A 15,086-nucleotide genomic window follows, 5' to 3' on the forward strand; every position below is an offset into this window, starting at 1 on the left:
ATGATGTGGATTGTAGTCCACAAAAGCTTATGTCATAATAAATGTGTTATTCTTTAAGAGGCGTTTGTGTTTTGCTGCAACAGACTAAAATGCTTATTTCCTCCTAAAAGTAAACATTTTGGATGACTGCCCAAAACAATATGGCGACCACAACTCAGATGTTGACATTCAGAGATTTTGTAGCAGTGATCTCCCAAAGCTAAACAGGATTACTTATTCAACCAATTCCTGGGCCATCACCAACAACCAATTTCTAAGCTTTCATCATGCATGCATGCCAGTATTTGGCACTGTTGTAGGCAAAATTATGGTTTTAATATTCTATACAGTATGGATGGCTAAATTCTGTAAACTTCAGGGCCAATATTTTCCAGACAGTGGTCTGTGGGCCAAGGGTAGTTGGTGCCATAACAAAACTGGTACCATCTAGCAAGAGAGAAACAGCTCCACTTGATACACATCGGATTGCACCAAATATAGTGAAAACACCAATAGTAATTGGTTTTATATACAGTCATATTTCCTCACACCCTTTTTGGTGAACTCCTTTGTTCAGGCAAGCATTTTCCCACACCCCACATATAGTGATATCATTACTGCTGACAATTATTGTGGTTGTTGGTCATGCAGATAACCCCAACAAAAGTTAACAAAATGCATGTACTTCGCTTGAGCTCTTATCGCTTTATTGCACAACTCTTGTTTACTCTCACCTGAATTATGTTAACTGTCTCCATTGGAAAGTATTATGGCTGAGCTGACATTGGGTAATATGACATTTCTATCTGTGATGGCTAATATATATAGGCAAGTCATCACTCAATGCTGTATACGAGTGATGAACACCATTCTGTTTCCTGACTCCTAACAGAGCAGAGCAGAGGGAGCTGTCTCAGTTGGTCTACAGGTGAGGAGATATAAGCAAGCCAGCTTTCAGAGAGCGAGTTAAAAGGCAGAGCAAACAGGAGTTTGACAAAGGAGTTCAACAGGGGAGGTCCCTAAAATAAAGAAAGGAAAAAGAAAAGAAAAATTACTAATTCCCCTTGTACAGTGCAGCACATACCAGTGGGACTCTCAAGTTTACCCTGAAGTAGGACACGACAAAGCACAGGCCACTCCAAAACAAGTAGTTAGAAAGAAAGAAAAGGTAGAAGAGAGAATGAATGGGAAGGATACTCCAGTGGCTCTGACCTGCAAGGTGTGTGGCATGTTTGTTTTCTTGCCTGAGAACAACATGGCGTACATGTGCAACAAGCGCAAGCTCATGGCATTGTTGGAAGAAAAAGTGAGAGGCCTGGAACGGCGGGTGGCCACACTGAGGACTATAAGAGAAGATGAAGAGTTCTTAGACAGAATGCTGGAACAGCAGCAAAGAGAAGTGGAGGTGGAAGAGCAACAGCATGTGGTAGCAGAAGAGGAGACTGCTTTGGAGAGGAGCAATGATGTGGAGGAAGGTCTGTGGGAAAGGGTTACAGTTAGGAGCAGAAGAGCTAGAAGACACCCTTCCCCAGTGGAACTATGGAACTGCTTTCAAGCACACGAGGATGAGACTGGAGGACAGCCTGTGGTGGAAGAATTACAGGAGACCCTGTGCGACAATGAGTGAGAGGCTGAAGCTCAGTCAAGCAGGGGCAATGAAACCATGCCCCACAACAAGAAGAGAAGAGTACTAGTAGTGGGAGACTCCCTATTGCAAGGGATTGAAACCCAAATTTGCTGAGAAGATCCATGGATTTGCCAGTTATGCTGTCTACCAGGAGGACAGATTAGAGATGTGACGGAAGGGTTGCCATCATTCATCAAGCCCAGCAACAGGTATCCCTTTCTCCTCATCCATGTGGGAACAAATGATACTGCCAAACAGAGCTATGAAAAAATCACATCAGACTATGAAGCTCTGGGAAGGAAACTCAAGGACTTTGGGGCCCAGATAGTTTTTTCATCCATCCTTCCAGTACTTAGAAGAGGAGTAGAAAGGGAAAGGAAAATACTCCGTGTGAATGAATGGCTACGAAGGTGGTGCTGACGTGAGAGATTTGGATTCTGGGACCACGGGCTATACTTCCTGGAAGATGGACTGCTGGCAAGTGATCGGTTGCATCTCACAAGGACTGGGAAGAATGTGTTTGGCCACAGCATGGAGAAGTTATCAGGAGGGCTTTAAACTGAATCCTAAGGGGGAGGGAGACGTAAACTTGGTGGTAACGACTGATGAAGGCTTGTGTACAGTAACGGGAACAGAGAGATCGGCTCTAACAGGGCCCAGTAACAGTCCTCAGAAAAATGTAGTAAGGAAGCCAAGCCATAAATCACATGGTCTTCGATGTCTGTATACTAATGCACAGGGCATGGGAAACAAGCAGGACGAACTTGAACCCTTAATACAGGAGGGCAATTACAACTTGATAGGTATAACTGAAATTTGGTGGGATGACTCCCATGACTGGAATACAGCAATTGAAGGATATAACTTGTTCAAAAAGAACAGAAGGAATAAAAAGGGAGGTGGAGTCGCGCTATATGTTAAAATATATATACTACTACCAACCACCCAATCAAGGAGAAGACAAGAATGTAAGTTTTGAAAAGCAAACTGGCAATGTTTCAAGGAGGCATGATGTAGTAGTAATGGGGGACTTCAATTATCCCGATATCTGTTGGCAGACAAATTCTGCCAAACTTGGTCCCTCCAAGAAATTTCTGACTTGTGTTGGAGATAACTTTCTCCTACAGAAAGTGGAGGAAGCAACCAGAGGATCAGCTATCCTGGACTTGATTCTAACCAATAGAGATGATTTGGTGGATGAAGTGGCAGTTATGGGAACTCTGGGGGAAAGTGACCACACCATACTTGAATTCTTGATTTTAACAGAAGCAAAAGCTGAAAGTAGCCATATGTGCCCCCTGGACTTCAGGAAAGCTGATTTCAATAAACTCAGAACAATTGTAAATATGTCCATGGCAAGAGACCGTAATGAGAAAAGGAGTCCAAGATGGGTGGGAGTTTCTAAAAAAGGAAATTCTACAAGCGCAATGGCAAGCAATTCCAACAAGGAAAAAAAGGGGGAAACAGCAGAAGAAGCCAATGTGGCTTCACAAAAAGCTTAGAGATGACCTGAAAACAAAAAAAGACACATACAGGCAATGGAAAGAAGGCCAGGCCACAAAGGAAGAGTACAGGCAGGTATCACGGAATTGCCGGGATTGTGTCAGGAAGGCTAAAGCTGAGAATGAGCTGAGGTTAGTGAGGGATGCTAAAAGCAACAAAAAAGCTTTCTTCAAGTACATCCATAGTAAAAGACAGAGAAAAGAAATGGTGACACAGCTACTCAATGAGGATGGCAAAATGATAACAGATGACAAAGAGAAGGCAGAAGTGCTCAATTCCTACTTTGGCTCAGTCTTCTCCCAAAAGAGGGTCTATGACCCTCCTGAGAAACATGAAGTAGAAGGGTCAGGATTGGAGCTTGAGCTTGACAGACAAACAGTCAAGGAATACCTAATTACTTTGAATGAGTTCAAATTGGCAGGGCCCGATAAACTGCATCCTAGAGGATTGAAGGAACTGGCTGAAGAACTCTCAGAACCGCTCTCTATTATTTTTGCGAAATCATGGAGGACTGGTGAAGTGCTGGATGACTGGAGGAGAGCTAATGTTGTCCCTATGTTCAAAAAGGGCAAAAAGGAGGAAGCGGGGAACTACAGACCAGTCAGCCTGACATCAATCCCTGGAAAAACTCTGGAGCACATTAAAAAGCAGTCAATCTGTAAGCATCTTGAAAACAATGCAGTGATTACTAGAAGCCAACATGGATTTATGAAGAACAAATCCTGCCAAACTAATCTTATTTCATTTTTTGATCGAGTAACTTATCTTGTAGACTGTGGGAATGCTGTGGACAAAATATATCTCTACTTCAGCAAAGCTTTTGACAAAGTGCCCCATGATATTCTGAGTAGCAAGCTAGATGAATGTGGGCTGGATGGAACAACTATCAGGTGGATCCACAGCTGGCTCCAGAATCATACTCAAAGAGTGCTTATCAATGGTTCCTCCTCAAACTGGGTTGAAGTAACGAGTGGGGTACCACAGGGCTCAGTCCTGGGCCCGGTGCTCTTCGACATTTTTATTAACAAGTTGGATGAGGAGGTACAGAGCATGCTTATCAAATTTGCAGATGATACAAAATTGGGGGGCACAGCTAATACCGTGGAAGACAGAAACAAAATTCAATGGGACCTTGAAAGGCTGGAGCATTGGGCTGAAAACAACAGAATGAAATTCAACAGGGATAAATGCAAAGTTCTACACCTAAGACAAAGAAACCAAATGCACAGTTATAAGATGGGGGATACTTGGCTCAGCCATACGACGTGTGAGAAGGATCTTGGAATTGTTGTTGATTACAAGCTGAATATGAGTCAACAGTGTGATGTGGCTGCAAAATAGGCAAATGCTATATTAGGCTGCATTAACAGAAGTATAGTTTTCAAATAGCGTGAAGTATTAGTTCCCCTCTATTTGGCACTGGTTAGGCCTCATCTTGAATACTGCGTCCAGTTCTGGTCTCCGCACTTCAAGAAGGATGCAGACAAACTGGAACGGGTTCAGAGGAGGGCAACAAGGATGATCAGGGAACTGGAAACAAAGCTCTATGAGGAGAGACTGAAAGAACTTGGCATGTTTAGCCTGGAGAAGAGAAGACTGAGGGAAGATATGATAGCACTCTTCAAGTACATAACAGGTTGTCACATAGAGGAGGGCCGGGATCTCCTCAATCATCCCAGAGTGCAGGACAAAGAATAATCGGCTCAAATTGCAGGAAACCTGATTTCAACTGGACATCAGGAAAAACTTCCGAACTGTTAGAGCCATACAACAATGGAACCAATTACCTAGAGAGGTGGTGGGCTCTCCGACACTGGACGCATTCAAGAGGCAGCTGGACAGCCATCTGTTGGGAATGCTTTGATTTGGATTCCTGCATTGAGCAGGGGGTTGGACATGATGGCCTTATAGGCCCCTTCCAACTCTACTATTCTATGATTCTATGAACACGTATGTGGGAAGCAACCGTAATATCCTATGCTTTCACTGATAAAAAATATTATATGTCAAAACCACTCTGCTTACACAAACAGGGCCAGTTCTAAAGGGCGGCCAGGTGTGGCACTGGCCCAAGGGCCCCTGGAGCTACAGGGGATCGCAGGACAGGAGGAGCTTCCGAGCCGGCCGCCATCCCCCCGGTTCACCTACCTTTCTCTCTGCTGTTTTTTGCAGTGCGCGCAGGGTTGCCATCAATCAAGATGGTGGCCGAGGTTTTCGTAAGGGGCTGAAGCCTCTGCCGCCATTGTGGTTGATGGCAGCAATGTGTGTGCGTGTGTGCCATCAAACAAGATGGCAGCAGAGGCTTCAGCCCCTTACGGAAACCTCAGCCACCATCTTGATTGATAGCAACCCTGCGTGCGCAGTGCGTACAGCCGCAAAAAACAACAGAGAAAGGTAGGTGAAGCGGGGGGTTAGAGGGGGATGGTGGGCGGCTCGGAAGCTCCTGTCCTCTCAGCACTTCTGCCGCGGATTGCAGAAGGGAAGTGGAGAGGCCCGAGGCAGGCTGGTGCCCAAGGGCCCTGGCATGCCTGGAGCCGGCCCTGCTCCTGGGAGTTGACGGTGTCCTGGCTCCCAACCAGGGAAGCAGACTAAAGACTAGATTTTCCATGAAGCTTTATACCAGAAGTCAGTACAAGAACACAGCATCACATACTCCAGGCATGATTTAGGATGCAGAGCAGGCTAGGTATATCTCGGGCAACAAACAAGGCATTTGGAAGCAACAACAGACTTTGTCACAACAACCTTATCACATCTAGCCACTCTAAATATAAGAGAAGCGGGTGGACACTCTACCAGTGCTAATTACTTTGGCATTTTCTAGCTTGTGCTGCAAGATGGGAGCTCCTTCTAGGAGAAGAAAGAAATCTGTGTAATTGTAAATGTCTTTTCTCCAGCCAGCATGACCTTGGCAAGATTGTTAGCATTTTCTCTGAACTCATCACTTTGGCCTGGCTCTATTTGCTCACTGGCTAGGTCTGGGCAGAGTGCCAGATAAAATTTCTCCTCAGTCATCAGAGACGTGGGCCTTAGTAGGTGTCCAATAATCTTTGGTCCTGGCCCTGTTTAGGAAGAACAAGCTCACAGTAAGAGCAATAGGAAAAGCAACCTAAGCTCCTTATGAAATCCCCATCTGTGGTGATATTTTAAAAGGACTTGATGGATGGTTTAGGTCAGGGTGGGAAACCAGTGGCCTCCATATATTGCTGGACTACATCTCCCATCATCCTTGATCACTGGCCATGCCAATGAAGTTCAACTATATCTGGAGGGTCCCCAGTTCCCCATCCCTGCTTTAGGTACTTAAGTTTGGCTTCATTTCAATATATTGTTAATCTAGACATAAATGTAAATTGGGGAAAACTAATTGAGACACTTGTCATTTCCAGAGTAGATGTTTGTGTACAGGGCCGGCTCCAGGCATGCCAGGGCCCTTGGGCACCAGCCTGCCTCGGGCCTCTCCGCTTCCCTTCCGCAATCCGCGGCAGAAGCGCTGAGAGCAGGACAGGAGCTTCCGAGCCGCCCACCACCACCGCACAGATGCGCGTGCATTGCTGCCATCAACCACAATGGCAGCAGAGGCTTCAGCCCCTTACGGAAACCTCGGCCACCATCTTGATTGGTTGATGGCAACCCTGCGCGCACTGCAAAAAACAGCAGAGAGAAAGGTAGGTGAACCGGGGGGATGGCTGCCGGCTCGGAAGCTCCTCCTGTCCTGCAATCCCCTGTAGCTCCAGGGGCCCCTGGGCCAGTGCCCCACCTGGCACCCCTTTAGAACCAGCCCTGCCCCAGAGCCTCCTAGCCCTGCTTCAGATCCTCCTTTAATGCAGTGACAAGAAGCCTCTATTTCCTTTGGGTGATTGTGTCCTGAAAGAGAGGGCAAGTGAGTTGACTGTGGTGCCTTGGAGAGGAGATGGGGGACCCACAGAGACGGTACCAAGGCAAGGGCCTCACACATGTTGGAGCCAGCAGCACTATTATTACTAAACTTGCTTCCGAGCAATTTAAAACCATTGCTGTTGTGTTCTCTCTGTTTTTAAGAACCAAACATTCCAGCACCAGCAGGCCATGTGAGCTGGAAGAAACAGTTTCACTTTTGCAGCAAAATCTTCTGTGTGTGGTTGGCCTTCTGGAATAATCTCCTCGGGGGCCAGAATAATCCTGGCCCCAAATGGACTAGTAACTAGGAACAATTTTCAGTTCAGTCTTTCTTGTCCCTCTCCAGTCCGCTCCAGTTTTTATTGTTGTTGTTGTTGTTGTTGTTGAGAGCCAGTGTGGTGTAGTGGTTAGTGTTGGATTATGACCTGGGAGAGCAGGGTTTGAATCCCCAAACAGCCATGAAGGTCACTGGGTGACCTTGGACCAGTCACTGCCTCTCAGCCTCAGAGGAAGGCAATGGTAAACCCCCTCTGAATACTGCTTACCATGAAAATCCAATTCATAGGGTCGCCATAAGTCGGAATTAACTTGAAGGCAGTCCATTTCCTTCATCATCATCATCATCATCATCATTATTATTATTATCCTGTCCTTCCTCCCACAAGTTGATCTTGTGGAAGACATTGTGATGGACATGGCTAGGCACTGCCCTTTCGCATCACTGACCAATCCTGACAATGGAATGTCAGTGTAAAAAGTCAAGAGTATAAAAAGACTTGTCAGTTCAGCAGGGGGAGTTGAGACTGGTGCTGTGATGAAGTTAGATGAGAGTTAAGATTAGTTTGGGTTGGAATTAAAGGCAGGGAAGGGATCAAGCAGGAATGAGAAGTGTTATGAGGTGCTAGGAAAGGGGAAAGGTTAAAAAAGGAAACATTGAAATACAGGATTCAAGGAAAGGTAGAATCTGTAACAGTGTAACCATCACGCTTATGTGTCAACTATACATGCTTGTTCTAAATAAGTCCTTGATTTAAAATAAAAAAAATTCCTCCTTGTTTTACCATACTGTCTGGATCTTGTTAATGCTGAGATTTAACAGATTTTAAAAACAATGCTAAAAGCCATACAGACTTGGTCATGCACATAAAGACATATTGGGACATACACTCTCAACATTTATTTTGCCCCTCCTGTTTTAGGGCAGTCACCTCGTCGGCTGTCAGTAACCTAGGAGAGGTTCCAAAAGGTAGGTGAGGTGGGACAGCTAGCTTCAGTGAGGGGGAGACTATCCCTAGGGGACTGGACCTGGTTGGATTCACTTGGGGCCTGGGAAAGGGCTGACACAGAAGTCTGGTGCATGCTGCTTTTTTCACATGTACAATAATAGCGCTCTCTCTCTCTTTTTATCCTGTCTGCAGCCTTCACAAGGATTTTTAAAGTTGAATTTCATTTTGTCAGTGCAACTATAAACCTTGCGGGCAGCTTCAGTCCATTTGTTCATTGTCAATCAATCTTTGTCCTCCCTTCCTATTGATCAAGAAAATAGAAGTGTGTAGACTGTCTCATTTTTAACTTAACAAAGCAAGGGCGGTGGGTTTTTTTTAAAAGCTCAAGTAGCCTTAAAGAAACAAAACTGCTGAATTGCTCCCATTCGCTCCCCACCACCATCGCTTCTCCCTTCCCTTCCCCTCCTTTCAACTTCTTCAGAGCTGCCAGCTGCAGTATAGCCTTCCTCATGATGATTCCAACTGTGGCAAATTGTCCTGAAATCATGTACGGTTTAATGATGTGAAAGGCACAAGCAGGATTAGCAAGAGCACTGAACTTCCTGTAACACAAGGCCCCTGTTCTCAGAGCAGAGCGGGTGGGGCCCCTCCCTCTGTGGCTGCCAGCTGCCTGGTGTTTACCTCATTCTTTATGCTTCTCTGAGTTTATTTTATTTATTTATTTATTTATTTTCATTTTTAAACCGCCCATAGCGAATAGCTCTCTGGGCGGTGTACAAAAGATTAAAAATACAGAAATACAAAATATCACAATAAATAAACAGAAACAAAGAGATTTAAAATTGTAACATTAAACACATTAAAATGCCTGGGAGCAAAGCCAGGTCTTAACCTGGCGCCGAAAAGATAGAAGCATCGGCGCCAGGCGTACTTCTTTGGGGAGGCTATTCCACAGTTCGGGGGCCACTACAGAAAAGGCCCTAGATCGAGTAACTGTCCTCCGGGCTTCCCTATGGGTTGGTACCCGGAGGAGGGCCTTAGACGCTGAGCGAAGTGACCGGGTCGGTTCATGGCGGGAGAGGCGTTCCACAAGATACTGCGGTCCCACGCCATGTAAGGCTTTATAGGTCAAAACCAGCACCTTGAATCTGGCTCGGAAGCAAATAGGTAGCCAGTGCAAACGGGCCAGAACAGGTGTTATATGCGCTGACCGGCTGGTCCTCATCAGCAGTCTGGCTGCTGCGTTTTGCACTAGCTGAAGCTTCCAAACTGTCTTCAAGGGCAGCCCTACGTAGAGCGCATTACAGTAATCCAACCTAGAAGTTACCAGAGCATGAACAACTGAGGCGAGGTCATCCCTGTCCAGATAGGGGCATAGCTGGGCTACCAACCGAAGGTGGTAGAACGCATTCTTTGCCACCGTGGCCACTTGGGCCTCCAGAGACAAGGAAGGATCAAAAAGAACCCCAAGACTATGAACCTGTTCCTTCAAGGGGAGTGTAACCCCATCTAGAACAGGGTAAGCATCCACCATCTGGGCAGGGAAGGCATTAACCAACAGTGTCTCAGTCTTGTCTGGATTGAGTCTCAGTTTATTAGCTCTCATCCAGTCCATTATTGCGGTCAGGCAGTGATTCAGCACATCCACAGACTCACCTGTAAAAGATGAAAAGGAGAAATAGAGCTGCGTGTCATCAGCATACTGATGGCAACGCACTCCAAAACTCCTGATGACGGCACCCAGAGGTTGCATGTAGATGTTAAAAAGCATGGGGGACAAAACCGACCCCTGAGGGACTCCACAATGGAGAGTCCAAGGTGTCGAGCAATGTTCCCCAAGTACTACCTTCTGGTGACGATCCGCCAAGTAGGAGCGGAACCACTGCCAAGCAGTGCCTCCAACTCCCAACTCCGCGAGTCTCCCCAGAAGGATACCATGGTCGATGGTATCAAACGCCGCTGAGAGATCAAGGAGAATCAACAGAGTCACACTCCCTCTGTCCCTCTCCCGACAAAGGTCATCATACAGGGCGACCAAGGCTGTTTCAGTGCCAAAACCAGGCCTAAAACCGGATTGAAACGGATCCAGATAATCGGTCTCATCCAAGAGCACCTGGAGCTGACCGGCAACCATCCGCTCCAGAACCTTGCCCAAAAAGGGGACATTCGCCACCGGTCTATAGTTGTTCAAGTCATCTGGGTCTAAGGAAGGTTTCTTTAAGAGAGGTCTTACTACTGCCTCCTTGAGGCTACTAGGGACTACTCCCTCACTCAAGGAGGCATTTATCACTTCCTTGGCCCAGCCGGTGGTAGTAGTCCTGCTAGCCTTCACTAGCCAAGATGGACAAGGATCTAGAGCAGCCGTGGTCGCCCGCACCAATCCAAGTACCTTGTCCACTTCCTCAAGCTGCACCAACTGAAACTCATCCAATAATGAAAGACAAGACCGTGTTCTGGACACTTCAATGGATTCATCTGTCATAACATCGGAGTCTAGGTCGCTGCGGATGCATGCGATTTTATTTTGGAAGTGCCCTGCGATGTCGTTACAGCGAGCTTCAGATGTTTCAATAGTATCTCGAGGACCAGAATGTAAGAGTCCTCGTACAACCCTAAAAAGCTCTGCAGGGCGGCAGAGAGATGTCCTGATAGAGGCAGCGAAGTGAGACTTCTTTGCCGCCCTTACCGCTTTTATATACGACTTAGTAGAGGCACTTACCAAAGCATAACTGCATCCGTCTGGAGTTCGTCTCCATCTGCACTCCAGCCTCCTTCTCTCTTGCTTCATCACTCTCAGTTCCGGGGTATACCACGGAGCTGTATGAGCTCTGCATCGAAGATGGCGTGCGGGAGCAATCGTGTCAATAGCCCGGGCCATCTCCGTATTCCACAGTTCGACCAAGGCCTCGACAGGAGCGCCAGTACTATCAGCTGGAAAAACTCCCAGAGCCGTCTGAAAACCAATAGGATCCATAAGCCTCCGAGAGCGGACCAACTTAATAGGTCCCCCACCCTTGCAGAGGGAAAGAGTTGTTGTAAGTCTAAAACTCAGCAGGCGGTGATCTGTCCATGACAATGGAGTAGATGAAAAACACCCCACCTCCAGATCACCATTTCCATGACCAGTGGCGAAGATCAAATCAAGAGTGTGACCCGATACATGCGTTGGGCCAGTAACAAATTGAGACAGCCCCATGGTTGTCATGGAGGCCATGAAGTCCTGAGCCGCCCCAGATAGAACAGTCTCGGCATGAATGTTGATGTCCCCCAACACCACAAGTTTGGGGGACCTCAGCAATACCTCCGAGACTATCTCTGTCAGCTCAGCTAGGGAAGCTGTTGGGCAGCAAGGTGGGCGGTACACCTACAGGATTCCCAGTCTGTCTCCTTGACCCAGCACAAGGTGGAGGCACTCTAGACCAGTCGCCATCTGGACAGGATGCCTGGTGAGAGAGAAAGTACTCCTATAGACCACAGCGACCCCGCCTCCCCGACCCTCAGGTCTACCATAGTGCTGCACCGTATACCCAGGTGGACAAAGCTGAGAGAGAGCAACTCCTCCCTGCTCACCCACCCAGGTCTCGGTTAGACATGCCAGGTCGGCACCCTCATCCACAATTAAATCGTGGACAAGGGAGGTTTTATTATATACCGACCTGGCATTCAAAAGCAGCACCTGGAGATCTAAGGGCTGGCTGATAGAACAACCAGCAGTTCTGTGGCCTTGAGGAGAACCAGAACAAGGCACAGACACAACTTGTCTGGGGCGAGTTCCCCTTACCTGGCACATTCTCCTCCTAGCGCCATACCTCCCATAACCCGTCACTACGCTAATTGGGGCCCCCGAAAGCCTCCCCGTTAAATGCAAAATATGCTCTCCCAGGCACATATTTAAAAATACTAAAAACACAACAAGCACATTCACACAACAACACATAAAATACACATAAACGCACACAAACACATCGACACAATCTCATTCACACGCACAAACAAACAAACTAACTAACAAGTTAAAATACACCCAAACATCAACAGTTGCTGAGGGTTGCCTGTTTTTGGTTTTGGTGGGATTTTGTTTTGGGTTTTTTGCTCTCACGATCATTCTCTTCCTAACATGCATCTCAGAAACATCTTTCAGTTCAAGAGACAATATACTGTTATGGGATTTGGGGGGTGAGATGGGTGATTTCTAGGAATCCCTTGCTAGCCTCTAATTTGGGATTTGCAAAGGAAGAAACTTGCTCCTCTGGTCAAACCAGTTTTCTTTGCATAAGCTAACAGTTTAGCCAAGTTACCCTGTGAGGTAATGGCTTATTGAGTGGTCAATCTGCATATACAAAGGATGTGGCCAGGAGAGATCCTGTGGCTACTGAAATTCTTTTCAGGAGAGCAGCCCTCACCCCCCCCCATCCTGGAGTCAAAGAGAGGCTTGTGTTTTTAGTCAAGGCTGTGGAAAAGCTGGGAACTGGAGACAGACAGAGAGGCTTGCTTGCTGTCTGTACCTCCAAAGCTATGGGCAATGGGGAGCAAGATCTGATGGACTGTTAATGCTGTGAACCCCTCCATCTTAAGATCAGGTTGAAATGTGTGTAAATAATAAACATAGGTCCTATAGTCTCCGCTGATCTTTCCAAGGAAACCAAACCCTGGATAAGCGCAGGAACCCCTGGAAGTGACGCACTGCTTGGAGATTGGGGTGGCGTGCAACAATACAGTTGAACTCTTCCTGTAACCCCCCAGCAAGTAGGGTGTTGAATTTTTTTTCCATATTGCTCAGAAACCACACGCTGACTTACTTAGGTGTGGGAACCAGATGACCCATCAGCTGCTATTAGAATAATGAAAATGCCATCTTCTAATTGTTTTAAGGTATAGACCTTTGCAAATTTACATTTATGTACAAATAAATGTCTAGAAGAGCTGATAAGGGCCATGGTGGTACCACCCCCAACCTTCATACTTTCAAGGTTCATTTTTGCATATAACATCTGAACACATGTTGGCTCCTGTACACATGATCCTGGAACTTGGAAAATGGAAGATCCTATGCGCATATACAGTATATATGCACAAGCTTCAGGAAAGTGTGTACCTTGAATGCATGGATCTTGGGGCAACACAAGCAGGTATGAACCCAATCGGTCCTTCCTTGCATCCATTTGTACACAAATGAACTTATTAAAAAGATTTGTCTCTAACCATCATGGTTCAAAATGTAGTTCTACACTTTAATTTCTTTTATTTATTGTTGCTATTACAGATAATGAAAAATCTTAATAAATTACTGATTGAAAAAGCCATTGAGTATAAATGAGTCACAAAGAGAATTAAGTACGAGTCTAAATTCATGCAATTTCTAACTATTACAATAATGTGTTAACATTTGATACCAGCTGCATTACATTTTAGAGACCAACAATTTATAGATAAGAATGTTGGAGAATATATGAAATACACCTGGCACACAGCAAGGAGAAATGCAAAAAGATTGTGAGGATTTGCTTTCATACAGATAGTATCTAAAAAGGCACATAGTGTGTACTGAGATCTGGGTCTGGGTCCTTATTAGTACCAGGGTGTGAGAATGGAAGAATTTGTGATACCTATTAGTAGTACCCAGGAGCCATAGGACGATCAGACCTCCCTCTCTGACACCGAAGATAGAGCTCCAACATCAGAGAGGAAGATCTGGTGTTGGATCCTACCTACCTCCCTGCCACCATTGCCAGATCTTCCAACGGCCTAGCCTAACGGAGCTCCAACATCATTAGGGCCAAAAAGGAGGTGTGGTCAGGGGCTGCCAAGGGAAGACTAGGATCCAGATTAGATCCTAAGTGTCCCCAAAGAGCACCCCAAAGGGCCCAAACTGGGAAGAAATTTAGACACAATAAGGATTGTTTCTAAATCCTTCCTCCCCTTTCCCTCCCATTAGCAGCCTAGAAATAGACAAAGGAACTGCCTTCACTTGCACCATACCAACTTGATCCCAGCAGGTCATGGGATAAGGTGACTGAAGCAGCTTTAGATTTCACCCGTCCCCTCCCATTTTAGGATTGCAGCCTTAGTGCACAGTTCTCAAACAGAACATAAACAATATGATATAGTATCGGCTATGTAAAAAGAAGCACACGCTAAATGACTAAATAAATCTGTAAAAAGTAAAAAATTTATTATGGCTTATGCTTTTGTGGAGTGCAGTCCACTTCATCAGATGCATCTGATGAAGTAGACTCTAATCCACAATGTCATAATAAATTTGTTAAACTTTAATGTATCAGAAGACTCTTTGTTGTTTTTTGTGTAGCAGACTAAAACAGCTACCCCTCTGGAAATGAATAAAGAGTGTGATTTTAATCACACAGTGTAAGAAATGAGAGCTAGACTCTCATAGTGAAGCTTATTAACCTGCTCATAAATTTGTAATATGTCTTTTTCATTGCAAGTGATCATCTCACTGTCTCGATATATAATATTTGCACTGCTCCCATCATGATAGCCTATAGGCATCAGTGTTTATATGCTTGGATAATTTATATAAAAGTGTGGGGCAGGGAACAGACCAAATATTTTATCAATATTTGCTTGGGGCTGAAACCTCAAATGAACATTTTTATCCAAGCAGAGCTTTTCCTCTTGTTCCTTCACCATAAACAGACTTATTGATACAATGATTGTGCATCTATATTTACACATTTTCAACAACTGTGTACATGTACACATATATCAGCTCTAGGTTCCCATAACTGTGAATTTCATATCTTAATTTTAACAGTTATGCAATAATTTCAATGTAAAATATATTTGTTGGACATCAAGATAATTGACTGAAAATACTGATTATCATCATAAAAAATACTTATAGAAAATTC

Source organism: Rhineura floridana, chromosome 4 (assembly GCF_030035675.1).
Source record: "Rhineura floridana isolate rRhiFlo1 chromosome 4, rRhiFlo1.hap2, whole genome shotgun sequence".
Taxonomy (NCBI): Eukaryota; Metazoa; Chordata; class Lepidosauria; order Squamata; family Rhineuridae; genus Rhineura; species Rhineura floridana.